Below are 27,816 nucleotides of genomic sequence, written 5' to 3'. Positions count from 1 at the left end.
GAGGAGCGAGACCCACCAATCCCTCGCCACTTCGCTGAAAGCTCCTCCTCTGCATAAAGAGAACACTTTTACAAGGGAGCAGAGTGGCGCAGCGGAAGCGTGCTGGGCCCATAACCCAGAGGTCGATGGATCGAAACCATCCTCTGCTATAATATTTCTTGTTTTTTCTTCTGAGAACCAATCTGTCATTTCCACGCTACCAGCAAGGAAAAGCGCAGGCTTGTGCTAGCTATGTGAGAAAAGACTTCTCAACTATCTGTCTCTGCTGAAATACAAGAGAGTGATCGCCAAAGGATCAACCCCATACTTTGAAAGTAAAGATACCCAATTATAAGCATAAATGACTGGTGGGACCGTCACACGTTTTTCTGGGCATGCTTTGAATGTCATTCTTGCCTTTTCGTTCTGCTCTTATCATTCTCCTGGCCATTTCATGGAAGGCACTCTCTTTCTCTTCGCTGCTTTGCTTCCAATGCTGCCTAAATATGTTCATTTCCACTATTTGTACTACTGCTTTCCATTTCTTCTCTTCTGCACAGATTTGGCCTTGGTTTCAATCCCCAGTTCCTTACCCTCTACAAGAAACTTTCTACTGCTTTTCATGTTGGTATCTAAACCAAATGCACCATTGAAACTGGTGCAAGATAGTCATTGAACTCGGGGTTGTAATCTTTAGAACCGAGAGCAACCACATCATAGGGCGTTGGTGGTATAGTGGTGAGCATAGCTGCTTCCTAAGCAGTTGACCCGGGTTCGATTCCCGGCCAATGCAGTGCAAATTTTTATATGTTCTCCAAGCAGGATTTGTTTTAATGCAACATGTCACAAAACGGAAATATCATGAACAGATTAATCAGACATTAAATTAAAAAAAAAAATGAAATACTTAGGCAGGCATCTCGATCGCCCCATCTGCTACATTCATTGTCCTATTAGATGCTATTTTCCAAAAAGCAGAGTCACCACTCACATGTGCTGGTAATAAATATGTTGCGGGTGGTAGACAATGAAAGGGCTGAACCCCGACTAGACATTCTAACTGTAGCATCTCTATATTAAAAAGCATTTCTAGGCAATATCTAGCATGTGAATAAAAGTAGGCAAGATCCACCGATGAATCTGGCAAAAGTCCCCAACGATTTTGTGCACACTTGTTCTCTCACCTGAATGCAGCGCCACCTTGTAGCCATCGGATGTAACTGCAGCTCACAAAATGTTATATCAGAGAGCAAGTTGAGAGGACTCCAAGAGGCAGATGTCCATGGAAAGAGCCTCTCATGACAGCAGGAAGGTTGGATATTTCAAGATGGCAACATTTCCTGTCCAACGTCCTCACGTCCTCACGTCCCGAACGCTCCCAAACGCTCAAAAGCCTCGCCCTCACCGGGTAGATCTCTGGCTCCCAGTTAAAATCAAATCCTGAGCATGCTAGCGCTAGGATCAAAGAGAGAGGCGAGGGTTAGAGAGCTGCTATCTTGGTAAAGGCCTGAAACTGCTAGTTCCCAAGAGGGTCTGCACTTTCAGTTATGACTGACTGTGAGACGAGAAGATGAAGATTTTCTGCACCCAGCATACATTGCAGCATGCTTAGGCAAATGAGGAGCGAGACCCACCAATCCCTCGCCACTTCGCTGAAAGCTCCTCCTCTGCATAAAGAGAACACTTTTACAAGGGAGCAGAGTGGCGCAGCGGAAGCGTGCTGGGCCCATTACCCAGAGGTCGATGGATCGAAACCATCCTCTGCTATAATATTTCTTGTTTTTTCTTCTGAGAACCAATCTGTCATTTCCACGCTACCAGCAAGGAAAAGCGCAGGCTTGTGCTAGCTATGTGAGAAAAGACTTCTCAACTATCTGTCTCTGCTGAAATACAAGAGAGTGATCGCCAAAGGATCAACCCCATACTTTGAAAGTAAAGATACCCAATTATAAGCATAAATGACTGGTGGGACCGTCACACGTTTTTCTGGGCATGCTTTGAATGTCATTCTTGCCTTTTCGTTCTGCTCTTATCATTCTCCTGGGCATTTCATGGAAGGCACTCTCTTTCTCTTCGCTGCTTTGCTTCCAATGCTGCCTAAATATGTTCATTTCCACTATTTGTACTACTGCTTTCCATTTCTTCTCTTCTGCACAGATTTGGCCTTGGTTTCAATCCCCAGTTCCTTACCCTCTACAAGAAACTTTCTACTGCTTTTCATGTTGGTATCTAAACCAAATGCACCATTGAAACTGGTGCAAGATAGTCATTGAACTCGGGGTTGTAATCTTTAGAACCGAGAGCAAACACATCATAGGGCGTTGGTGGTATAGTGGTGAGCATAGCTGCTTCCCAAGCAGTTGACCCGGGTTCGATTCCCGGCCAATGCAGTGCAAATTTTTATATGTTCTCCAAGCAGGATTTGTTTTAATGCAACATGTCACAAAACGGAAATATCATGAACAGATTAATCAGATGTTAAATTTTTAAAAAAATGAAATACTTAGGCAGGCATCTCGATCGCCCCATCTGCTACATTCATTGTCCTATTAGATGCTATTTTCCAAAAAGCAGAGTCACCACTCACATGTGCTGGTAATAAATATGTTGCGGGCGGTAGACAATGAAAGGGCTGAACCCCGACCAGACATTCTAACTCTAGCATCTCTATATTAAAAAGCATTTCTAGGCAATATCTAGCATGTGAATAAAAGTAGGCAAGATCCACCGATGAATCTGGCAAAAGTCCCCAACGATTTTGTGCACACTTGTTCTCTCACCTGAATGCAGCGCCACCTTGTAGCCAACGGATGTAACTGCAGCTCACAAAATGTTATATCAGAGAGCAAGTTGAGAGGACTCCAAGAGGCAGATGTCCATGGAAAGAGCCTCTCATGACAGCAGGAAGGTTGGATATTTCAAGATGGCAACATTTCCTGTCCGACGTCCTCACGTCCCGAACGCTCCCAAACGCTCAAAAGCCTCACACCAGGCAAGCCCTCACCGGGTAGATCTCTGGCTCCCAGTTAAAATCAAATCCTGAGCATGCTAGCGCTAGGATCAAAGAGAGAGGAGAGGGTTAGAGAGCTGCTATCTTGGTAAAGGCCTGAAACTGCTAGTTCCCAAGAGGGTCTGCACTTTCAGTTATGACTGACTGTGAGACGAGAAGATGAAGATTTTCTGCACCCAGCATACATTGCAGCATGCTTAGGCAAATGAGGAGCGAGACCCACCAATCCCTCGCCACTTCGCTGAAAGCTCCTCCTCTGCATAAAGAGAACACTTTTACAAGCGAGCAGAGTGGCGCAGCGGAAGCGTGCTGGGCCCATAACCCAGAGGTCGATGGATCGAAACCATCCTCTGCTATAATATTTCTTGTTTTTTCTTCTGAGGACCAATCTGTCATTTCCACGCTACCAGCAAGGAAAAGCGCAGGCTTGTGCTAGCTATGTGAGAAAAGACTTCTCAACTATCTGTCTCTGCTGAAATACAAGAGAGTGATCGCCAAAGGATCAACCCCATACTTTGAAAGTAAAGATACCCAATTATAAGCATAAATGACTGGTGGGACCGTCACACGTTTTTCTGGGCATGCTTTGAATGTCATTCTTGCCTTTTCGTTCTGCTCTTATCATTCTCCTGGGCATTTCATGGAAGGCACTCTCTTTCTCTTCGCTGCTTTGCTTCCAATGCTGCCTAAATATGTTCATTTCCACTATTTGTACTACTGCTTTCCATTTCTACTCTTCTGCACAGATTTGGCCTTGGTTTCAATCCCCAGTTCCTTACCCTCTACAAGAAACTTTCTACTGCTTTTCATGTTGGTATCTAAACCAAATGCACCATTGAAACTGGTGCAAGATAGTCATTGAACTCGGGGTTGTAATCTTTAGAACCGAGAGCACCCACATCATAGGGCGTTGGTGGTATAGTGGTGAGCATAGCTGCTTCCCAAGCAGTTGACCCGGGATCGATTCCCGGCCAATGCAGTGCAAATTTTTACATGTTCTCCAAGCAGGATTTGTTTTAATGCAACATGTCACAAAACGGAAATATCATGAACAGATTAATCAGACGTTAAATAAAAAAAAAAATGAAATACTTAGGCAGGCATCTCGATCGCCCCATCTGCTACATTCATTGTCCTATTAGATGCTATTTTCCAAAAAGCAGAGTCACCACTCACATGTGCTGGTAATAAATATGTTGCGGGCGGTAGACAATGAAAGGGCTGAACCCCGACCAGACATTCTAACTCTAGCATCTCTATATTAAAAAGCATTTCTAGGCAATATCTAGCATGTGAATAAAAGTAGGCAAGATCCACCGATGAATCTGGCAAAAGTCCCCAACGATTTTCTGCACACTTGTTCTCTCACCTGAATGCAGCGCCACCTTGTAGCCATCGGATGTAACTGCAGCTCACAAAATGTTATATCAGAGAGCAAGTTGAGAGGACTCCAAGAGGCAGATGTCCATGGAAAGAGCCTCTCACGACAGCAGGAAGGTTGGATATTTCAAGATGGCAACATTTCCTGTCCAACGTCCTCAAGTCCCGAACGCTCCCAAACGCTCAAAAGCCTCACACCGGGCAAGCCCTCACCGGGTAGATCTCTGGCTCCTAGTTAAAATCAAATCCTGAGCATGCTAGCGCTAGGATCAAAGAGAGAGGAGAGGGTTAGAGAGCTGCTATCTTGGTAAAGGCCTGAAACTGCTAGTTCCCAAGAGGGTCTGCACTTTCAGTTATGACTGACTGTGAGACGAGAAGATGAAGATTTTCTGCACCCAGCATACATTGCAGCATGCTTAGGCAAATGAGGAGCGAGACCCACCAATCCCTCGCCACTTCGCTGAAAGCTCCTCCTCTGCATAAAGAGAACACTTTTACAAGGGAGCAGAGTGGCGCAGCGGAAGCGTGCTGGGCCCATAACCCAGAGGTCGATGGATCGAAACCATCCTCTGCTATAATATTTCTTGTTTTTTCTTCTGAGAACCAATCTGTCATTTCCACGCTACCAGCAAGGAAAAGCGCAGGCTTGTGCTAGCTATGTGAGAAAAGACTTCTCAACTATCTGTCTCTGCTGAAATACAAGAGAGTGATCGCCAAAGGATCAACCCCATACTTTGAAAGTAAAGATACCCAATTATAAGCATAAATGACTGGTGGGACCGTCACACGTTTTTCTGGGCATGCTTTGAATGTCACTCTTGCCTTTTCGTTCTGCTCTTATCATTCTCCTGGGCATTTCATGGAAGGCACTCTCTTTCTCTTCGCTGCTTTGCTTCCAATGCTGCCTAAATATGTTCATTTCCACTATTTGTACTACTGCTTTCCATTTCTTCTCTTCTGCACAGATTTGGCCTTGGTTTCAATCCCCAGTTCCTTACCCTCTACAAGAAACTTTCTACTGCTTTTCATGTTGGTATCTAAACCAAATGCACCATTGAAACTGGTGCAAGATAGTCATTGAACTCGGGGTTGTAATCTTTAGAACCGAGAGCAACCACATCATAGGGCGTTGGTGGTATAGTGGTGAGCATAGCTGCTTCCCAAGCAGTTGACGCGGGTTCGATTCCCGGCCAATGCAGTGCAAATTTTTATATGTTCTCCAAGCAGGATTTGTTTTAATGCAACATGTCACAAAATGGAAATATCATGAACAGATTAATCAGACGTTAAATTTAAAAAAAAATGAAATACTTAGGCAGGCATCTCGATCGCCCCATCTGCTACATTCATTGTCCTATTAGATGCTATTTTCCAAAAAGCAGAGTCACCACTCACATGTGCTGGTAATAAATATGTTGCGGGCGGTAGACAATGAAAGGGCTGAACCCCGACTAGACATTCTAACTGTAGCATCTCTATATTAAAAAGCATTTCTAGGCAATATCTAGCATGTGAATAAAAGTAGGCAAGATCCACCGATGAATCTGGCAAAAGTCCCCAACGATTTTGTGCACACTTGTTCTCTCACCTGAATGCAGCGCCACCTTGTAGCCATCGGATGTAACTGCAGCTCACAAAATGTTATATCAGAGAGCAAGTTGAGAGGACTCCAAGAGGCAGATGTCCATGGAAAGAGCCTCTCATGACAGCAGGAAGGTTGGATATTTCAAGATGGCAACATTTCCTGTCCAACAGCCTCACGTCCCGAACGCTCCCAAACGCTCAAAAGCCTCGTCCTCACCGGGTAGATCTCTGGCTCCCAGTTAAAATCAAATCCTGAGCATGCTAGCGCTAGGATCAAAGAGAGAGGCGAGGGTTAGAGAGCTGCTATCTTGGTAAAGGCCTGAAACTGCTAGTTCCCAAGAGGGTCTGCACTTTCAGTTATGACTGACTGTGAGACGAGAAGATGAAGATTTTCTGCACCCAGCATACATTGCAGCATGCTTAGGCAAATGAGGAGCGAGACCCACCAATCCCTCGCCACTTCGCTGAAAGCTCCTCCTCTGCATAAAGAGAACTCTTTTACAAGGGAGCAGAGTGGCGCAGCGGAAGCGTGCTGGGCCCATAACCCAGAGGTCGATGGATCGAAACCATCCTCTGCTATAATATTTCTTGTTTTTTCTTCTGAGAACCAATCTGTCATTTCCACGCTACCAGCAAGGAAAAGCGCAGGCTTGTGCTAGCTATGTGAGAAAAGACTTCTCAACTATCTGTCTCTGCTGAAATACAAGAGAGTGATCGCCAAAGGATCAACCCCATACTTTGAAAGTAAAGATAACCAATTATAAGCATAAATGACTGGTGGGACCGTCACACGTTTTTCTGGGCATGCTTTGAATGTCATTCTTGCCTTTTCGTTCTGCTCTTATCATTCTCCTGGGCATTTCATGGAAGGCACTCTCTTTCTCTTCGCTGCTTTGCTTCCAATGCTGCCTAAATATGTTCATTTCCACTATTTGTACTACTGCTTTCCATTTCTTCTCTTCTGCACAGATTTGGCCTTGGTTTCAATCCCCAGTTCCTTACCCTCTACAAGAAACTTTCTACTGCTTTTCATGTTGGTATCTAAACCAAATGCACCATTGAAACTGGTGCAAGATAGTCATTGAACTCGGGGTTGTAATCTTTAGAACCGAGAGTAAACACATCATAGGGCGTTGGTGGTATAGTGGTGAGCATAGCTGTTTCCCAAGCAGTTGACCCGGGTTCGATTCCCGGCCAATGCAGTGCAAATTTTTATATGTTCTCCAAGCAGGATTTGTTTTAATGCAACATGTCACAAAACGGAAATATCATGAACAGATTAATCAGACGTTAAATTAAAAAAAAAATGAAATACTTAGGCAGGCATCTCGATCGCCCCATCTGCTACATTCATTGTCCTATTAGATGCTATTTTCCAAAAAGCAGAGTCACCACTCACATGTGCTGGTAATAAATATGTTGCGGGCGGTAGACAATGAAAGGGCTGAACCCCGACCAGACATTCTAACTCTAGCATCTCTATATTAAAAAGCATTTCTAGGCAATATCTAGCATGTGAATAAAAGTAGGCAAGATCCACCGATGAATCTGGCAAAAGTCCCCAACGATTTTGTGCACACTTGTTCTCTCACCTGAATGCAGCGCCACCTTGTAGCCATCGGATGTAACTGCAGCTCACAAAATGTTATATCAGAGAGCAAGTTGAGAGGACTCCAAGAGGCAGATGTCCATGGAAAGAGCCTCTCACGACAGCAGGAAGGTTGGATATTTCAAGATGGCAACATTTCCTGTCCAACGTCCTCACGTCCCGAACGCTCCCAAACGCTCAAAAGCCTCACACCAGGCAAGCCCTCACCGGGTAGATCTCTGGCTCCCAGTTAAAATCAAATCCTGAGCATGCTAGCGCTAGGATCAAAGAGAGAGGAGAGGGTTAGAGAGCTGCTATCTTGGTAAAGGCCTGAAACTGCTAGTTCCCAAGAGGGTCTGCACTTTCAGTTATGACTGACTGTGAGACGAGAAGATGAAGATTTTCTGCACCCAGCATACATTGCAGCATGCTTAGGCAAATGAGGAGCGAGACCCACCAATCCCTCGCCACTTCGCTGAAAGCTCCTCCTCTGCATAAAGAGAACACTTTTATAAGGGAGCAGAGTGGCGCAGCGGAAGCGTGCTGGGCCCATAACCCAGAGGTCGATGGATCGAAACCATCCTCTGCTATAATATTTCTTGTTTTTTCTTCTGAGGACCAATCTGTCATTTCCACGCTACCAGCAAGGAAAAGCGCAGGCTTGTGCTAGCTATGTGAGAAAAGACTTCTCAACTATCTGTCTCTGCTGAAATACAAGAGAGTGATCGCCAAAGGATCAACCCCATACTTTGAAAGTAAAGATACCCAATTATAAGCATAAATGACTGGTGGGACCGTCACACGTTTTTCTGGGCATGCTTTGAATGTCATTCTTGCCTTTTCGTTCTGCTCTTATCATTCTCCTGGGCATTTCATGGAAGGCACTCTCTTTCTCTTCGCTGCTTTGCTTCCAATGCTGCCTAAATATGTTCATTTCCACTATTTGTACTACTGCTTTCCATTTCTACTCTTCTGCACAGATTTGGCCTTGGTTTCAATCCCCAGTTCCTTACCCTCTACAAGAAACTTTCTACTGCTTTTCATGTTGGTATCTAAACCAAATGCACCATTGAAACTGGTGCAAGATAGTCATTGAACTCGGGGTTGTAATCTTTAGAACCGAGAGCACCCACATCATAGGGCGTTGGTGGTATAGTGGTGAGCATAGCTGCTTCCCAAGCAGTTGACCCGGGTTCGATTCCCGGCCAATGCAGTGCAAATTTTTATATGTTCTCCAAGCAGGATTTGTTTTAATGCAACATGTCACAAAACGGAAATATCATGAACAGATTAATCAGACGTTAAATTAAAAAAAAAATGAAATACTTAGGCAGGCATCTCGATCGCCCCATCTGCTACATTCATTGTCCTATTAGATGCTATTTTCCAAAAAGCAGAGTCACCACTCACATGTGCTGGTAATAAATATGTTGCGGGCGGTAGACAATGAAAGGGTTGAACCCCGACCAGACATTCTAACTCTAGCATCTCTATATTAAAAAGCATTTCTAGGCAATATCTAGCATGTGAATAAAAGTAGGCAAGATCCACCGATGAATCTGGCAAAAGTCCCCAACGATTTTCTGCACACTTGTTCTCTCACCTGAATGCAGCGCCACCTTGTAGCCATCGGATGTAACTGCAGCTCACAAAATGTTATATCAGAGAGCAAGTTGAGAGGACTCCAAGAGGCAGATGTCCATGGAAAGAGCCTCTCACGACAGCAGGAAGGTTGGATATTTCAAGATGGCAACATTTCCTGTCCAATGTCCTCACGTCCCGAACGCTCCCAAACGCTCAAAAGCCTCACACCAGGCAAGCCCTCACCGGGTAGATCTCTGGCTCCCAGTTAAAATCAAATCCTGAGCATGCTAGCGCTAGGATCAAAGAGAGAGGAGAGGGTTAGAGAGCTGCTATCTTGGTAAAGGCCTGAAACTGCTAGTTCCCAAGAGGGTCTGCACTTTCAGTTATGACTGACTGTGAGACGAGAAGATGAAGATTTTCTGCACCCAGCATACATTGCAGCATGCTTAGGCAAATGAGGAGCGAGACCCACCAATCCCTCGCCACTTCGCTGAAAGCTCCTCCTCTGCATAAAGAGAACACTTTTACAAGGGAGCAGAGTGGCGCAGCGGAAGCGTGCTGGGCCCATAACCCAGAGGTCGATGGATCGAAACCATCCTCTGCTATAATATTTCTTGTTTTTTCTTCTGAGAACCAATCTGTCATTTCCACGCTACAAGCAAGGAAAAGCGCAGGCTTGTGCTAGCTATGTGAGAAAAGACTTCTCAACTATCTGTCTCTGCTGAAACACAACAGAGTGATCGCCAAAGGATCAACCCCATACTTTGAAAGTAAAGATACCCAATTATAAGCATAAATGACTGGTGGGACCGTCACACGTTTTTCTGGGCATGCTTTGAATGTCATTCTTGCCTTTTCGTTCTGCTCTTATCATTCTCCTGGGCATTTCATGGAAGGCACTCTCTTTCTCTTCGCTGCTTTGCTTCCAATGCTGCCTAAATATGTTCATTTCCACTATTTGTACTACTGCTTTCCATTTCTTCTCTTCTGCACAGATTTGGCCTTGGTTTCAATCCCCAGTTCCTTACCCTCTACAAGAAACTTTCTACTGCTTTTCATGTTGGTATCTAAACCAAATGCACCATTGAAACTGGTGCAAGATAGTCATTGAACTCGGGGTTGTAATCTTTAGAACCGAGAGCAACCACATCATAGGGCGTTGGTGGTATAGTGGTGAGCATAGCTGCTTCCCAAGCAGTTGACCCGGGTTCGATTCCCGGCCAATGCAGTGCAAATTTTTATATGTTTTCCAAGCAGGATTTGTTTTAATGCAACATGTCACAAAACGGAAATATCATGAACAGATTAATCAGACGTTAAATTAAAAAAAAAATGAAATACTTAGGCAGGCATCTCGATCGCCCCATCTGCTACATTCATTGTCCTATTAGATGCTATTTTCAAAAAGCAGAGTCACCACTCACATGTGCTGGTAATAAATATGTTGCGTGCGGTAGACAATGAAAGGGCTGAACCCCGACCAGACATTCTAACTCTAGCATCTCTATATTAAAAAGCATTTCTAGGCAATATCTAGCATGTGAATAAAAGTAGGCAAGATCCACCGATGAATCTGGCAAAAGTCCCCAACGATTTTGTGCACACTTGTTCTCTCACCTGAATGCAGCGCCACCTTGTAGCCATCGGATGTAACTGCAGCTCACAAAATGTTATATCAGAGAGCAAGTTGAGAGGACTCCAAGAGGCAAATGTCCATGGAAAGAGCCTCTCACGACAGCAGGAAGGTTGGATATTTCAAGATGGCAACATTTCCTGTCCAATGTCCTCACGTCCCGAACGCTCCCAAACGCTCAAAAGCCTCACACCGGGCAAGCCCTCACCGGGTAGATCTCTGGCTCCCAGTTAAAATCAAATCCTGAGCATGCTAGCGCTAGGATCAAAGAGAGAGGAGAGGGTTAGAGAGCTGCTATGTTGGTAAAGGCCTGAAACTGCTAGTTCCCAAGAGGGTCTGCACTTTCAGTTATGACTGACTGTGAGACGAGAAGATGAAGATTTTCTGCACCCAGCATATATTGCAGCATGCTTAGGCAAATGAGGAGCGAGACCCACCAATCCCTCGCCACTTCGCTGAAAGCTCCTCCTCTGCATAAAGAGAACACTTTTACAAGGGAGCAGAGTGGCGCAGCGGAAGCGTGCTGGGCCCATAACCCAGAGGTCGATGGATCGAAACCATCCTCTGCTATAATATTTCTTGTTTTTTCTTCTGAGGACCAATCTGTCATTTCCACGCTACCAGCAAGGAAAAGCGCAGGCTTGTGCTAGCTATGTGAGAAAAGACTTCTCAACTATCTGTCTCTGCTGAAATACAAGAGAGTGATCGCCAAAGGATCAACCCCATACTTTGAAAGTAAAGATACCCAATTATAAGCATAAATGACTGGTGGGACCGTCACACGTTTTTCTGGGCATGCTTTGAATGTCATTTTTGCCTTTTCGTTCTGCTCTTATCATTCTCCTGGGCATTTCATGGAAGGCACTCTCTTTCTCTTCGCTGCTTTGCTTCCAATGCTGCCTAAATATGTTCATTTCCACTATTTGTACTACTGCTTTCCATTTCTTCTCTTCTGCACAGATTTGGCCTTGGTTTCAATCCCCAGTTCCTTACCCTCTACAAGAAACTTTCTACTGCTTTTCATGTTGGTATCTAAACCAAATGCACCATTGAAACTGGTGCAAGATAGTCATTGAACTCGGGGTTGTAATCTTTAGAACCGAGAGCACCCACATCATAGGGCGTTGGTGGTATAGTGGTGAGCATAGCTGCTTCCCAAGCATTTGACCCGGGTTCGATTCCCGGCCAATGCAGTGCAAATTTTTATATGTTCTCCAAGCAGGATTTGTTTTAATGCAACATGTCACAAAACGGAAATATCATGAACAGATTAATCAGACGTTAAATTAAAAAAAAAATGAAATACTTAGGCAGGCATCTCGATCGCCCCATCTGCTACATTAATTGTCCTATTAGATGCTATTTTCCAAAAAGCAGAGTCACCACTCACATGTGCTGGTAATAAATATGTTGCGGGCGGTAGACAATGAAAGGGCTGAGCCCCGACCAGACATTCTAACTCTAGCATCTCTATATTAAAAAGCATTTCTAGGCAATATCTAGCATGTGAATAAAAGTAGGCAAGATCCACCGATGAATCTGGCAAAAGTCCCCAACGATTTTGTGCACACTTGTTCTCTCACCTGAATGCAGCGCCACCTTGTAGCCATCGGATGTAACTGCAGCTCACAAAATGTTATATCAGAGAGCAAGTTGAGAGGACTCCAAGAGGCAAATGTCCATGGAAAGAGCCTCTCACGACAGCAGGAAGGTTGGATATTTCAAGATGGCAACATTTCCTGTCCAATGTCCTCACGTCCCGAACGCTCAAAAGCCTCACACCGGGCAAGCCCTCACCGGGTAGATCTCTGGCTCCCAGTTAAAATCAAATCCTGAGCATGCTAGCGCTAGGATCAAAGAGAGAGGAGAGGGTTAGAGAGCTGCTATGTTGGTAAAGGCCTGAAACTGCTAGTTCCCAAGAGGGTCTGCACTTTCAGTTATGACTGACTGTGAGACGAGAAGATGAAGATTTTCTGCACCCAGCATACATTGCAGCATGCTTAGGCAAATGAGGAGCGAGACCCACCAATCCCTCGCCACTTCGCTGAAAGCTCCTCCTCTGCATAAAGAGAACACTTTTACAAGGGAGCAGAGTGGCGCAGCGGAAGCGTGCTGGGCCCATAACCCAGAGGTCGATGGGTCGAAACCATCCTCTGCTATAATATTTCTTGTTTTTTCTTCTGAGGACCAATCTGTCATTTCCACGCTACCAGCAAGGAAAAGCGCAGGCTTGTGCTAGCTATGTGAGAAAAGACTTCTCAACTATCTGTCTCTGCTGAAATACAAGAGAGTGATCGCCAAAGGATCAACCCCATACTTTGAAAGTAAAGATACCCAATTATAAGCATAAATGACTGGTGGGACCGTCACACGTTTTTCTGGGCATGCTTTGAATGTCATTTTTGCCTTTTCGTTCTGCTCTTATCATTCTCCTTTGGCATTTCATGGAAGGCACTCTCTTTCTCTTCGCTGCTTTGCTTCCAATGCTGCCTAAATATGTTCATTTCCACTATTTGTACTACTGCTTTCCATTTCTTCTCTTCTGCACAGATTTGGCCTTGGTTTCAATCCCCAGTTCCTTACCCTCTACAAGAAACTTTCTACTGCTTTTCATGTTGGTATCTAAACCAAATGCACCCTTGAAACTGGTGCAAGATAGTCATTGAACTCGGGGTTGTAATCTTTAGAACCGAGAGCAACCACATCATAGGGCATTGGTGGTATAGTGGTGAGCATAGCTGCTTCCCAAGCATTTGACCCGGGTTCGATTCCCGGCCAATGCAGTGCAAATTTTTATATGTTCTCCAAGCAGGATTTGTTTTAATGCAACATGTCACAAAACGGAAATATCATGAACAGATTAATCAGACGTTAAATTAAAAAAAAAATGAAATACTTAGGCAGGCATCTCGATCGCCCCATCTGCTACATTAATTGTCCTATTAGATGCTATTTTCCAAAAAGCAGAGTCACCACTCACATGTGCTGGTAATAAATATGTTGCGGGCGGTAGACAATGAAAGGGCTGAACCCCGACCAGACATTCTAACTCTAGCATCTCTATATTAAAAAGCATTTCTAGGCAATATCTAGCATGTGAATAAAAGTAGGCAAGATCCACCGATGAATCTGGCAAAAGTCCCCAACGATTTTGTGCACACTTGTTCTCTCACCTGAATGCAGCGCCACCTTGTAGCCATCGGATGTAACTGCAGCTCACAAAATGTTATATCAGAGAGCAAGTTGAGAGGACTCCAAGAGGCAGATGTCCATGGAAAGAGCCTCTCACGACAGCAGGAAGGTTGGATATTTCAAGATGGCAACATTTCCTGTCCAATGTCCTCACGTCCCGAACGCTCCCAAACGCTCAAAAGCCTCACACCGGGCAAGCCCTCACCGGGTAGATATCTGGCTCCCAGTTAAAATCAAATCCTGAGCATGCTAGCGCTAGGATCAAAGAGAGAGGAGAGGGTTAGAGAGCTGCTATCTTGGTAAAGGCCTGAAACTGCTGGTTCCCAAGAGGGTCTGCACTTTCAGTTATGACTGACTGTGAGCCGAGAAGATGAAGATTTTCTGCACCCAGCATACATTGCAGCATGCTTAGGCAAATGAGGAGCGAGACCCACCAATCCCTCGCCACTTCGCTGAAAGCTCCTCCTCTGCATAAAGAGAACACTTTTACAAGGGAGCAGAGTGGCGCAGCGGAAGCGTGCTGGGCCCATAACCCAGAGGTCAATGGATCGAAACCATCCTCTGCTATAATATTTCTTGTTTTTTCTTCTGAGAACCAATCTGTCATTTCCACGCTACCAGCAAGGAAAAGCGCAGGCTTGTGCTAGCTATGTGAGAAAAGACTTCTCAACTATCTGTCTCTGCTGAAATACAAGAGAGTGATCGCCAAAGGATCAACCCCATACTTTGAAAGTAAAGATACCCAATTATAAGCATAAATGACTGGTGGGACCGTCACACGTTTTTCTGGGCATGCTTTGAATGTCATTCTTGCCTTTTCGTTCTGCTCTTATCATTCTCCTGGGCATTTCATGGAAGGCACTCTCTTTCTCTTCGCTGCTTTGCTTCCAATGCTGCCTAAATATGTTCATTTCCACTATTTGTACTACTGCTTTCCATTTCTTCTCTTCTGCACAGATTTGGCCTTGGTTTCAATCCCCAGTTCCTTACCCTCTACAAGAAACTTTCTACTGCTTTTCATGTTGGTATCTAAACCAAATGCACCATTGAAACTGGTGCAAGATAGTCATTGAACTCGGGGTTGTAATCTTTAGAACCGAGAGCAAACACATCATAGGGCGTTGGTGGTATAGTGGTGAGCATAGCTGCTTCCCAAGCAGTTGACCCGGGTTCGATTCCTGGCCAATGCAGTGCAAATTTTTATATGTTCTCCAAGCAGGATTTGTTTTAATGCAACATGTCACAAAACGGAAATATCATGAACAGATTAATCAGACGTTAAATTTAAAAAAAAATGAAATACTTAGGCAGGCATCTCGATCGCCCCATCTGCTACATTCATTGTCCTATTAGATGCTATTTTCCAAAAAGCAGAGTCACCACTCACATGTGCTGGTAATAAATATGTTGCGGGCGGTAGACAATGAAAGGGCTGAACCCCGACCAGACATTCTAACTCTAGCATCTCTATATTAAAAAGCATTTCTAGGCAATATCTAGCATGTGAATAAAAGTAGGCAAGATCCACCGATGAATCTGGCAAAAGTCCCCAACGATTTTGTGCACACTTGTTCTCTCACCTGAATGCAGCGCCACCTTGTAGCCAACGGATGTAACTGCAGCTCACAAAATGTTATATCAGAGAGCAAGTTGAGAGGACTCCAAGAGGCAGATGTCCATGGAAAGAGCCTCTCACGACAGCAGGAAGGTTGGATATTTCAAGATGGCAACATTTCCTGTCCGACGTCCTCACGTCCCGAACGCTCCCAAACGCTCAAAAGCCTCACACCAGGCAAGCCCTCACCGGGTAGATCTCTGGCTCCCAGTTAAAATCAAATCCTGAGCATGCTAGCGCTAGGATCAAAGAGAGAGGAGAGGGTTAGAGAGCTGCTATCTTGGTAAAGGCCTGAAACTGCTAGTTCCCAAGAGGGTCTGCACTTTCAGTTATGACTGACTGTGAGACGAGAAGATGAAGATTTTCTGCACCCAGCATACATTGCAGCATGCTTAGGCAAATGAGGAGCGAGACCCACCAATCCCTCGCCACTTCGCTGAAAGCTCCTCCTCTGCATAAAGAGAACACTTTTACAAGCGAGCAGAGTGGCGCAGCGGAAGCGTGCTGGGCCCATAACCCAGAGGTCGATGGATCGAAACCATCCTCTGCTATAATATTTCTTGTTTTTTCTTCTGAGGACCAATCTGTCATTTCCACGCTACCAGCAAGGAAAAGCGCAGGCTTGTGCTAGCTATGTGAGAAAAGACTTCTCAACTATCTGTCTCTGCTGAAATACAAGAGAGTGATCGCCAAAGGATCAACCCCATACTTTGAAAGTAAAGATACCCAATTATAAGCATAAATGACTGGTGGGACCGTCACACGTTTTTCTGGGCATGCTTTGAATGTCATTCTTGCCTTTTCGTTCTGCTCTTATCATTCTCCTGGGCATTTCATGGAAGGCACTCTCTTTCTCTTCGCTGCTTTGCTTCCAATGCTGCCTAAATATGTTCATTTCCACTATTTGTACTACTGCTTTCCATTTCTACTCTTCTGCACAGATTTGGCCTTGGTTTCAATCCCCAGTTCCTTACCCTCTACAATAAACTTTCTACTGCTTTTCATGTTGGTATCTAAACCAAATGCACCATTGAAACTGGTGCAAGATAGTCATTGAACTCGGGGTTGTAATCTTTAGAACCGAGAGCACCCACATCATAGGGCATTGGTGGTATAGTGGTGAGCATAGCTGCTTCCCAAGCAGTTGACCCGGGATCGATTCCCGGCCAATGCAGTGCAAATTTTTACATGTTCTCCAAGCAGGATTTGTTTTAATGCAACATGTCACAAAACGGAAATATCATGAACAGATTAATCAGACGTTAAATTAAAAAAAAAATGAAATACTTAGGCAGGCATCTCGATCGCCCCATCTGCTACATTCATTGTCCTATTAGATGCTATTTTCCAAAAAGCAGAGTCACCACTCACATGTGCTGGTAATAAATATGTTGCGGGCGGTAGACAATGAAAGGGCTGAACCCCGACCAGACATTCTAACTCTAGCATCTCTATATTAAAAAGCATTTCTAGGCAATATCTAGCATGTAAATAAAAGTAGGCAAGATCCACCGATGAATCTGGCAAAAGTCCCCAACGATTTTCTGCACACTTGTTCTCTCACCTGAATGCAGCGCCACCTTGTAGCCATCGGATGTAACTGCAGCTCACAAAATGTTATATCAGAGAGCAAGTTGAGAGGACTCCAAGAGGCAGATGTCCATGGAAAGAGCCTCTCACGACAGCAGGAAGGTTGGATATTTCAAGATGGCAACATTTCCTGTCCAACGTCCTCAAGTCCCGAACGCTCCCAAACGCTCAAAAGCCTCACACCGGGCAAGCCCTCACCGGGTAGATCTCTGGCTCCTAGTTAAAATCAAATCCTGAGCATGCTAGCGCTAGGATCAAAGAGAGAGGAGAGGGTTAGAGAGCTGTTATCTTGGTAAAGGCCTGAAACTGCTAGTTCCCAAGAGGGTCTGCACTTTCAGTTATGACTGACTGTGAGACGAGAAGATGAAGATTTTCTGCACCCAGCATACATTGCAGCATGCTTAGGCAAATGAGGAGCGAGACCCACCAATCCCTCGCCACTTCGCTGAAAGCTCCTCCTCTGCATAAAGAGAACACTTTTACAAGGGAGCAGAGTGGCGCAGCGGAAGCGTGCTGGGCCCATAACCCAGAGGTCGATGGATCGAAACCATCCTCTGCTATAATATTTCTTGTTTTTTCTTCTGAGAACCAATCTGTCATTTCCACGCTACCAGCAAGGAAAAGCGCAGGCTTGTGCTAGCTATGTGAGAAAAGACTTCTCAACTATCTGTCTCTGCTGAAATACAAGAGAGTGATCGCCAAAGGATCAACCCCATACTTTGAAAGTAAAGATACCCAATTATAAGCATAAATGACTGGTGGGACCGTCACACGTTTTTCTGGGCATGCTTTGAATGTCACTCTTGCCTTTTCGTTCTGCTCTTATCATTCTCCTGGGCATTTCATGGAAGGCACTCTCTTTCTCTTCGCTGCTTTGCTTCCAATGCTGCCTAAATATGTTCATTTCCACTATTTGTACTACTGCTTTCCATTTCTTCTCTTCTGCACAGATATGGCCTTGGTTTCAATCCCCAGTTCCTTACCCTCTACAAGAAACTTTCTACTGCTTTTCATGTTGGTATCTAAACCAAATGCACCATTGAAACTGGTGCAAGATAGTCATTGAACTCGGGGTTGTAATCTTTAGAACCGAGAGCAACCACATCATAGGGCGTTGGTGGTATAGTGGTGAGCATAGCTGCTTCCCAAGCAGTTGACGCGGGTTCGATTCCCGGCCAATGAAGTGCAAATTTTTATATGTTCTCCAAGCAGGATTTGTTTTAATGCAACATGTCACAAAACGGAAATATCAAGAACAGATTAATCAGACGTTAAATTTTAAAAAAAATGAAATACTTAGGCAGGCATCTCGATCGCCCCATCTGCTACATTCATTGTCCTATTAGATGCTATTTTCCAAAAAGCAGAGTCGCCACTCACATGTGCTGGTAATAAATATGTTGCGGGCGGTAGACAATGAAAGGGCTGAACCCCGACTAGACATTCTAACTGTAGCATCTCTATATTAAAAAGCATTTCTAGGCAATATCTAGCATGTGAATAAAAGTAGGCAAGATCCACCGATGAATCTGGCAAAAGTCCCCAACGATTTTGTGCACACTTGTTCTCTCACCTGAATGCAGCGCCACCTTGTAGCCATCGGATGTAACTGCAGCTCACAAAATGTTATATCAGAGAGCAAGTTGAGAGGACTCCAAGAGGCAGATGTCCATGGAAAGAGCCTCGCATGACAGCAGGAAGGTTGGATATTTCAAGATGGCAACATTTCCTGTCCAACGGCCTCACGTCCCGAACGCTCCCAAACGCTCAAAAGCCTCGCCCTCACCGGGTAGATCTCTGGCTCCCAGTTAAAATCAAATCCTGAGCATGCTAGCGCTAGGATCAAAGAGAGAGGCGAGGGTTAGAGAGCTGCTATCTTGGTAAAGGCCTGAAACTGCTAGTTCCCAAGAGGGTCTGCACTTTCAGTTATGACTGACTGTGAGACGAGAAGATGAAGATTTTATGCACCCAGCATACATTGCAGCATGCTTAGGCAAATGAGGAGCGAGACCCACCAATCCCTCGCCACTTCGCTGAAAGCTCCTCCTCTGCATAAAGAGAACACTTTTACAAGGGAGCAGAGTGGCGCAGCGGAAGCGTGCTGGGCCCATAACCCAGAGGTCGATGGATCGAAACCATCCTCTGCTATAATATTTCTTGTTTTTTCTTCTGAGAACCAATCTGTCATTTCCACGCTACCAACAAGGAAAAGCGCAGGCTTGTGCTAGCTATGTGAGAAAAGACTTCTCAACTATCTGTCTCTGCTGAAATACAAGAGAGTGATCGCCAAAGGATCAACCCCATACTTTGAAAGTAAAGATAACCAATTATGAGCATAAATGACTGGTGGGACCGTCACACGTTTTTCTGGGCATGCTTTGAATGTCATTCTTGCCTTTTCGTTCTGCTCTCATCATTCTCCTGGGCATTTCATGGAAGGCACTCTCTTTCTCTTCGCTGCTTTGCTTCCAATGCTGCCTAAATATGTTCATTTCCACTATTTGTACTACTGCTTTCCATTTCTTCTCTTCTGCACAGATTTGGCCTTGGTTTCAATCCCCAGTTCCTTACCCTCTAGAAGAAACTTTCTACTGCTTTTCATGTTGGTATCTAAACCAAATGCACCATTGAAACTGATGCAAGATAGTCATTGAACTCGGGGTTGTAATCTTTAGAACCGAGAGCAAACACATCATAGGGCGTTGGTGGTATAGTGGTGAGCATAGCTGCTTCCCAAGCAGTTGACCCGGGTTCGATTCCCGGCCAATGCAGTGCAAATTTTTATATGTTCTCCAAGCAGGATTTGTTTTAATGCAACATGTCACAAAACGGAAATATCATGAACAGATTAATCAGACGTTAAATTAAAAAAAAAATGAAATACTTAGGCAGGCATCTCGATCGCCCCATCTGCTACATTCATTGTCCTATTAGATGCTATTTTCCAAAAAGCAGAGTCACCACTCACATGTGCTGGTAATAAATATGTTGCGGGCGGTAGACAATGAAAGGGCTGAACCCCGACCAGACATTCTAACTCTAGCATCTCTATATTAAAAAGCATTTCTAGGCAATATCTAGCATGTGAATAAAAGTAGGCAAGATCCACCGATGAATCTGGCAAAAGTCCCCAACGATTTTGTGCACACTTGTTCTCTCACCTGAATGCAGCGCCACCTTGTAGCCATCGGATGTAACTGCAGCTCACAAAATGTTATATCAGAGAGCAAGTTGAGAGGACTCCAAGAGGCAGATGTCCATGGAAAGAGCCTCTCACGACAGCAGGAAGGTTGGATATTTCAAGATGGCAACAATTCCTGTCCAACGTCCTCACGTCCCGAACGCTCCCAAACGCTCAAAAGCCTCACACCAGGCAAGCCCTCACCGGGTAGATCTCTGGCTCCCAGTTAAAATCAAATCCTGAGCATGCTAGCGCTAGGATCAAAGAGAGAGGAGAGGGTTAGAGAGCTGCTATCTTGGTAAAGGCCTGAAACTGCTAGTTCCCAAGAGGGTCTGCACTTTCAGTTATGACTGACTGTGAGACGAGAAGATGAAGATTTTCTGCACCCAGCATACATTGCAGCATGCTTAGGCAAATGAGGAGCGAGACCCACCAATCCCTCGCCACTTCGCTGAAAGCTCCTCCTCTGCATAAAGAGAACACTTTTACAAGGGAGCAGAGTGGCGCAGCGGAAGCGTGCTGGGCCCATAACCCAGAGGTCGATGGATCGAAACCATCCTCTGCTATAATATTTCTTGTTTTTTCTTCTGAGAACCAATCTGTCATTTCCACGCTACAAGCAAGGAAAAGCGCAGGCTTGTGCTAGCTATGTGAGAAAAGACTTCTCAACTATCTGTCTCTGCTGAAACACAACAGAGTGATCGCCAAAGGATCAACCCCATACTTTGAAAGTAAAGATACCCAATTATAAGCATAAATGACTGGTGGGACCGTCACACGTTTTTCTGGGCATGCTTTGAATGTCATTCTTGCCTTTTCGTTCTGCTCTTATCATTCTCCTGGGCATTTCATGGAAGGCACTCTCTTTCTCTTCGCTGCTTTGCTTCCAATGCTGCCTAAATATGTTCATTTCCACTATTTGTACTACTGCTTTCCATTTCTTCTCTTCTGCACAGATTTGGCCTTGGTTTCAATCCCCAGTTCCTTACCCTCTACAAGAAACTTTCTACTGCTTTTCATGTTGGTATCTAAACCAAATGCACCATTGAAACTGGTGCAAGATAGTCATTGAACTCGGGGTTGTAATCTTTAGAACCGAGAGCAACCACATCATAGGGCGTTGGTGGTATAGTGGTGAGCATAGCTGCTTCCCAAGCAGTTGACCTGGGTTCGATTCCCGGCCAATGCAGTGCAAATTTTTATATGTTCTCCAAGCAGGATTTGTTTTAATGCAACATGTCACAAAACGGAAATATCATGAACAGATTAATCAGACGTTAAATTAAAAAAAAAATGAAATACTTAGGCAGGCATCTCGATCGCCCCATCTGCTACATTCATTGTCCTATTAGATGCTATTTTCAAAAAGCAGAGTCACCACTCACATGTGCTGGTAATAAATATGTTGCGGGCGGTAGACAATGAAAGGGCTGAACCCCGACCAGACATTCTAACTCTAGCATCTCTATATTAAAAAGCATTTCTAGGCAATATCTAGCATGTGAATAAAAGTAGGCAAGATCCACCGATGAATCTGGCAAAAGTCCCCAACGATTTTGTGCACACTTGTTCTCTCACCTGAATGCAGCGCCACCTTGTAGCCATCGGATGTAACTGCAGCTCACAAAATGTTATATCAGAGAGCAAGTTGAGAGGACTCCAAGAGGCAAATGTCCATGGAAAGAGCCTCTCACGACAGCAGGAAGGTTGGATATTTCAAGATGGCAACATTTCCTGTCCAATGTCCTCACGTCCCGAACGCTCCCAAACGCTCAAAAGCCTCACACCGGGCAAGCCCTCACCGGGTAGATCTCTGGCTCCCAGTTAAAATCAAATCCTGAGCATGCTAGCGCTAGGATCAAAGAGAGAGGAGAGGGTTAGAGAGCTGCTATGTTGGTAAAGGCCTGAAACTGCTAGTTCCCAAGAGGGTCTGCACTTTCAGTTATGACTGACTGTGAGACGAGAAGATGAAGATTTTCTGCACCCAGCATATATTGCAGCATGCTTAGGCAAATGAGGAGCGAGACCCACCAATCCCTCGCCACTTCGCTGAAAGCTCCTCCTCTGCATAAAGAGAACACTTTTACAAGGGAGCAGAGTGGCGCAGCAGAAGCGTGCTGGGCCCATAACCCAGAGGTCGATGGATCGAAACCATCCTCTGCTATAATATTTCTTGTTTTTTCTTCTGAGGACCAATCTGTCATTTCCACGCTACCAGCAAGGAAAAGCGCAGGCTTGTGCTAGCTATGTGAGAAAAGACTTCTCAACTATCTGTCTCTGCTGAAATACAAGAGAGTGATCGCCAAAGGATCAACCCCATACTTTGAAAGTAAAGATACCCAATTATAAGCATAAATGACTGGTGGGACCGTCACACGTTTTTCTGGGCATGCTTTGAATGTCATTCTTGCCTTTTCGTTCTGCTCTTATCATTCTCCTGGGCATTTCATGGAAGGCACTCTCTTTCTCTTCGCTGCTTTGCTTCCAATGCTGCCTAAATATGTTCATTTCCACTATTTGTACTACTGCTTTCCATTTCTTCTCTTCTGCACAGATTTGGCCTTGGTTTCAATCCCCAGTTCCTTACCCTCTACAAGAAACTTTCTACTGCTTTTCATGTTGGTATCTAAACCAAATGCACCATTGAAACTGGTGCAAGATAGTCATTGAACTCGGGGTTGTAATCTTTAGAACCGAGAGCAACCACATCATAGGGCGTTGGTGGTATAGTGGTGAGCATAGCTGCTTCCCAAGCAGTTGACCTGGGTTCGATTCCCGGCCAATGCAGTGCAAATTTTTATATGTTCTCCAAGCAGGATTTGTTTTAATGCAACATGTCACAAAACGGAAATATCATGAACAGATTAATCAGACGTTAAATTAAAAAAAAAATGAAATACTTAGGCAGGCATCTCGATCGCCCCATCTGCTACATTCATTGTCCTATTAGATGCTATTTTCAAAAAGCAGAGTCACCACTCACATGTGCTGGTAATAAATATGTTGCGGGCGGTAGACAATGAAAGGGCTGAACCCCGACCAGACATTCTAACTCTAGCATCTCTATATTAAAAAGCATTTCTAGGCAATATCTAGCATGTGAATAAAAGTAGGCAAGATCCACCGATGAATCTGGCAAAAGTCCCCAACGATTTTGTGCACACTTGTTCTCTCACCTGAATGCAGCGCCACCTTGTAGCCATCGGATGTAACTGCAGCTCACAAAATGTTATATCAGAGAGCAAGTTGAGAGGACTCCAAGAGGCAAATGTCCATGGAAAGAGCCTCTCACGACAGCAGGAAGGTTGGATATTTCAAGATGGCAACATTTCCTGTCCAATGTCCTCACGTCCCGAACGCTCCCAAACGCTCAAAAGCCTCACACCGGGCAAGCCCTCACCGGGTAGATCTCTGGCTCCCAGTTAAAATCAAATCCTGAGCATGCTAGCGCTAGGATCAAAGAGAGAGGAGAGGGTTAGAGAGCTGCTATGTTGGTAAAGGCCTGAAACTGCTAGTTCCCAAGAGGGTCTGCACTTTCAGTTATGACTGACTGTGAGACGAGAAGATGAAGATTTTCTGCACCCAGCATATATTGCAGCATGCTTAGGCAAATGAGGAGCGAGACCCACCAATCCCTCGCCACTTCGCTGAAAGCTCCTCCTCTGCATAAAGAGAACACTTTTACAAGGGAGCAGAGTGGCGCAGCAGAAGCGTGCTGGGCCCATAACCCAGAGGTCGATGGATCGAAACCATCCTCTGCTATAATATTTCTTGTTTTTTCTTCTGAGGACCAATCTGTCATTTCCACGCTACCAGCAAGGAAAAGCGCAGGCTTGTGCTAGCTATGTGAGAAAAGACTTCTCAACTATCTGTCTCTGCTGAAATACAAGAGAGTGATCGCCAAAGGATCAACCCCATACTTTGAAAGTAAAGATACCCAATTATAAGCATAAATGACTGGTGGGACCGTCACACGTTTTTCTGGGCATGCTTTGAATGTCATTTTTGCCTTTTCGTTCTGCTCTTATCATTCTCCTGGGCATTTCATGGAAGGCACTCTCTTTCTCTTCGCTGCTTTGCTTCCAATGCTGCCTAAATATGTTCATTTCCACTATTTGTACTACTGCTTTCCATTTCTTCTCTTCTGCACAGATTTGGCCTTGGTTTCAATCCCCAGTTCCTTACCCTCTACAAGAAACTTTCTACTGCTTTTCATGTTGGTATCTAAACCAAATGCACCATTGAAACTGGTGCAAGATAGTCATTGAACTCGGGGTTGTAATCTTTAGAACCGAGAGCACCCACATCATAGGGCGTTGGTGGTATAGTGGTGAGCATAGCTGCTTCCCAAGCATTTGACCCGGGTTCGATTCCCGGCCAATGCAGTGCAAATTTTTATATGTTCTCCAAGCAGGATTTGTTTTAATGCAACATGTCACAAAACGGAAATATCATGAACAGATTAATCAGACGTTAAATTAAAAAAAAAATGAAATACTTAGGCAGGCATCTCGATCGCCCCATCTGCTACATTAATTGTCCTATTAGATGCTATTTTCCAAAAAGCAGAGTCACCACTCACATGTGCTGGTAATAAATATGTTGCGGGCGGTAGACAATGAAAGGGCTGAACCCCGACCAGACATTCTAACTCTAGCATCTCTATATTAAAAAGCATTTCTAGGCAATATCTAGCATGTGAATAAAAGTAGGCAAGATCCACCGATGAATCTGGCAAAAGTCCCCAACGATTTTGTGCACACTTGTTCTCTCACCTGAATGCAGCGCCACCTTGTAGCCATCGGATGTAACTGCAGCTCACAAAATGTTATATCAGAGAGCAAGTTGAGAGGACTCCAAGAGGCAAATGTCCATGGAAAGAGCCTCTCACGACAGCAGGAAGGTTGGATATTTCAAGATGGCAACATTTCCTGTCCAATGTCCTCACGTCCCGAACGCTCCCAAACGCTCAAAAGCCTCACACCGGGCAAGCCCTCACCGGGTAGATCTCTGGCTCCCAGTTAAAATCAAATCCTGAGCATGCTAGCGCTAGGATCAAAGAGAGAGGAGAGGGTTAGAGAGCTGCTATGTTGGTAAAGGCCTGAAACTGCTAGTTCCCAAGAGGGTCTGCACTTTCAGTTATGACTGACTGTGAGACGAGAAGATGAAGATTTTCTGCACCCAGCATACATTGCAGCATGCTTAGGCAAATGAGGAGCGAGACCCACCAATCCCTCGCCACTTCGCTGAAAGCTCCTCCTCTGCATAAAGAGAACACTTTTACAAGGGAGCAGAGTGGCGCAGCGGAAGCGTGCTGGGCCCATAACCCAGAGGTCGATGGATCGAAACCATCCTCTGCTATAATATTTCTTGTTTTTTCTTCTGAGGACCAATCTGTCATTTCCACGCTACCAGCAAGGAAAAGCGCAGGCTTGTGCTAGCTATGTGAGAAAAGACTTCTCAACTATCTGTCTCTGCTGAAATACAAGAGAGTGATCGCCAAAGGATCAACCCCATACTTTGAAAGTAAAGATACCCAATTATAAGCATAAATGACTGGTGGGACCGTCACACGTTTTTCTGGGCATGCTTTGAATGTCATTTTTGCCTTTTCGTTCTGCTCTTATCATTCTCCTGGGCATTTCATGGAAGGCACTCTCTTTCTCTTCGCTGCTTTGCTTCCAATGCTGCCTAAATATGTTCATTTCCACTATTTGTACTACTGCTTTCCATTTCTTCTCTTCTGCACAGATTTGGCCTTGGTTTCAATCCCCAGTTCCTTACCCTCTACAAGAAACTTTCTACTGCTTTTCATGTTGGTATCTAAACCAAATGCACCATTGAAACTGGTGCAAGATAGTCATTGAACTCGGGGTTGTAATCTTTAGAACCGAGAGCACCCACATCATAGGGCGTTGGTGGTATAGTGGTGAGCATAGCTGCTTCCCAAGCATTTGACCCGAGTTCGATTCCCGGCCAATGCAGTGCAAATTTTTATATGTTCTCCAAGCAGGATTTGTTTTAATGCAACCTGTCACAAAACGGAAATATCATGAACAGATTAATCAGACGTTAAATTAAAAAAAAAATGAAATACTTAGGCAGGCATCTCGATCGCCCCATCTGCTACATTCATTGTCCTATTAGATGCTATTTTCCAAAAAGCAGAGTCACCACTCACATGTGCTGGTAATAAATATGTTGCAGGCGGTAGACAATGAAAGGGCTGAACCCCGACCAGACATTCTAACTCTAGCATCTCTATATTAAAAAGCATTTCTAGGCAATATCTAGCATGTGAATAAAAGTAGGCAAGATCCACCGATGAATCTGGCAAAAGTCCCCAACGATTTTGTGCACACTTGTTCTCTCACCTGAATGCAGCGCCACCTTGTAGCCATCGGATGTAACTGCAGCTCACAAAATGTTATATCAGAGAGCAAGTTGAGAGGACTCCAAGAGGCAGATGTCCATGGAAAGAGCCTCTCACGACAGCAGGAAGGTTGGATATTTCAAGATGGCAACATTTCCTGTCCAATGTCCTCACGTCCCGAACGCTCCCAAACGCTCAAAAGCCTCACACCGGGCAAGCCCTCACCGGGTAGATATCTGGCTCCCAGTTAAAATCAAATCCTGAGCATGCTAGCGCTAGGATCAAAGAGAGAGGAGAGGGTTAGAGAGCTGCTATCTTGGTAAAGGCCTGAAACTGCTGGTTCCCAAGAGGGTCTGCACTTTCAGTTATGACTGACTGTGAGCCGAGAAGATGAAGATTTTCTGCACCCAGCATACATTGCAGCATGCTTAGGCAAATGAGGAGCGAGACCCACCAATCCCTCGCCACTTCGCTGAAAGCTCCTCCTCTGCATAAAGAGAACACTTTTACAAGGGAGCAGAGTGGCGCAGCGGAAGCGTGCTGGGCCCATAACCCAGAGGTCGATGGATCGAAACCATCCTCTGCTATAATATTTCTTGTTTTTTCTTCTGAGAACCAATCTGTCATTTCCACGCTACCAGCAAGGAAAAGCGCAGGCTTGTGCTAGCTATGTGAGAAAAGACTTCTCAACTATCTGTCTCTGCTGAAATACAAGAGAGTGATCGCCAAAGGATCAACCCCATACTTTGAAAGTAAAGATACCCAATTATAAGCATAAATGACTGGTGGGACCGTCACACGTTTTTCTGGGCATGCTTTGAATGTCATTCTTGCCTTTTCGTTCTGCTCTTATCATTCTCCTGGGCATTTCATGGAAGGCACTCTCTTTCTCTTCGCTGCTTTGCTTCCAATGCTGCCTAAATATGTTCATTTCCACTATTTGTACTACTGCTTTCCATTTCTTCTCTTCTGCACAGATTTGGCCTTGGTTTCAATCCCCAGTTCCTTACCCTCTACAAGAAACTTTCTACTGCTTTTCATGTTGGTATCTAAACCAAATGCACCATTGAAACTGGTGCAAGATAGTCATTGAACTCGGGGTTGTAA

The 27,816-nt window shown here is 44.8% G+C and overlaps 13 non-coding genes across 13 annotated transcripts; all 13 read left to right on the top strand.

Moving 5' to 3' along the window:
* Positions 1-700: 700 nt before the first annotated feature.
* On the top strand, positions 701-772 carry TRNAR-CCU (transfer RNA arginine (anticodon CCU)). The gene has a single exon. It is a non-coding gene; the product is annotated as a tRNA-Arg (tRNA).
* A 1,525-nt stretch (positions 773-2,297) lies between these two features.
* TRNAG-CCC (transfer RNA glycine (anticodon CCC)) lies at positions 2,298-2,369 on the top strand. Its single transcript has one exon. It is a non-coding gene; the product is annotated as a tRNA-Gly (tRNA).
* Positions 2,370-3,896: 1,527 nt separating this feature from the next.
* TRNAG-CCC (transfer RNA glycine (anticodon CCC)) lies at positions 3,897-3,968 on the top strand. Its single transcript has one exon. It is a non-coding gene; the product is annotated as a tRNA-Gly (tRNA).
* Positions 3,969-7,083: 3,115 nt separating this feature from the next.
* Positions 7,084-7,155, top strand: TRNAG-CCC (transfer RNA glycine (anticodon CCC)). Its single transcript has one exon. It is a non-coding gene; the product is annotated as a tRNA-Gly (tRNA).
* A 1,527-nt stretch (positions 7,156-8,682) lies between these two features.
* On the top strand, positions 8,683-8,754 carry TRNAG-CCC (transfer RNA glycine (anticodon CCC)). Its single transcript has one exon. It is a non-coding gene; the product is annotated as a tRNA-Gly (tRNA).
* Positions 8,755-10,281: 1,527 nt separating this feature from the next.
* Positions 10,282-10,353, top strand: TRNAG-CCC (transfer RNA glycine (anticodon CCC)). Its single transcript has one exon. It is a non-coding gene; the product is annotated as a tRNA-Gly (tRNA).
* A 1,526-nt stretch (positions 10,354-11,879) lies between these two features.
* On the top strand, positions 11,880-11,951 carry TRNAG-CCC (transfer RNA glycine (anticodon CCC)). Its single transcript has one exon. It is a non-coding gene; the product is annotated as a tRNA-Gly (tRNA).
* A 1,518-nt stretch (positions 11,952-13,469) lies between these two features.
* On the top strand, positions 13,470-13,541 carry TRNAG-CCC (transfer RNA glycine (anticodon CCC)). The gene has a single exon. It is a non-coding gene; the product is annotated as a tRNA-Gly (tRNA).
* Positions 13,542-16,667: 3,126 nt separating this feature from the next.
* TRNAG-CCC (transfer RNA glycine (anticodon CCC)) lies at positions 16,668-16,739 on the top strand. The gene has a single exon. It is a non-coding gene; the product is annotated as a tRNA-Gly (tRNA).
* Positions 16,740-19,854: 3,115 nt separating this feature from the next.
* TRNAG-CCC (transfer RNA glycine (anticodon CCC)) lies at positions 19,855-19,926 on the top strand. The gene has a single exon. It is a non-coding gene; the product is annotated as a tRNA-Gly (tRNA).
* Positions 19,927-21,453: 1,527 nt separating this feature from the next.
* TRNAG-CCC (transfer RNA glycine (anticodon CCC)) lies at positions 21,454-21,525 on the top strand. Its single transcript has one exon. It is a non-coding gene; the product is annotated as a tRNA-Gly (tRNA).
* Positions 21,526-23,051: 1,526 nt separating this feature from the next.
* On the top strand, positions 23,052-23,123 carry TRNAG-CCC (transfer RNA glycine (anticodon CCC)). Its single transcript has one exon. It is a non-coding gene; the product is annotated as a tRNA-Gly (tRNA).
* Positions 23,124-24,649: 1,526 nt separating this feature from the next.
* On the top strand, positions 24,650-24,721 carry TRNAG-CCC (transfer RNA glycine (anticodon CCC)). Its single transcript has one exon. It is a non-coding gene; the product is annotated as a tRNA-Gly (tRNA).
* Positions 24,722-27,816: the final 3,095 nt, after the last annotated feature.

This window comes from Triturus cristatus, chromosome 11 (assembly GCF_964204655.1).
Source record: "Triturus cristatus chromosome 11, aTriCri1.1, whole genome shotgun sequence".
NCBI classification, from domain to species: domain Eukaryota; kingdom Metazoa; phylum Chordata; class Amphibia; order Caudata; family Salamandridae; genus Triturus; species Triturus cristatus.
Note: the sequence above shows the minus strand (reverse complement) of the source record. Positions and strands in the feature narration are given on the sequence as shown.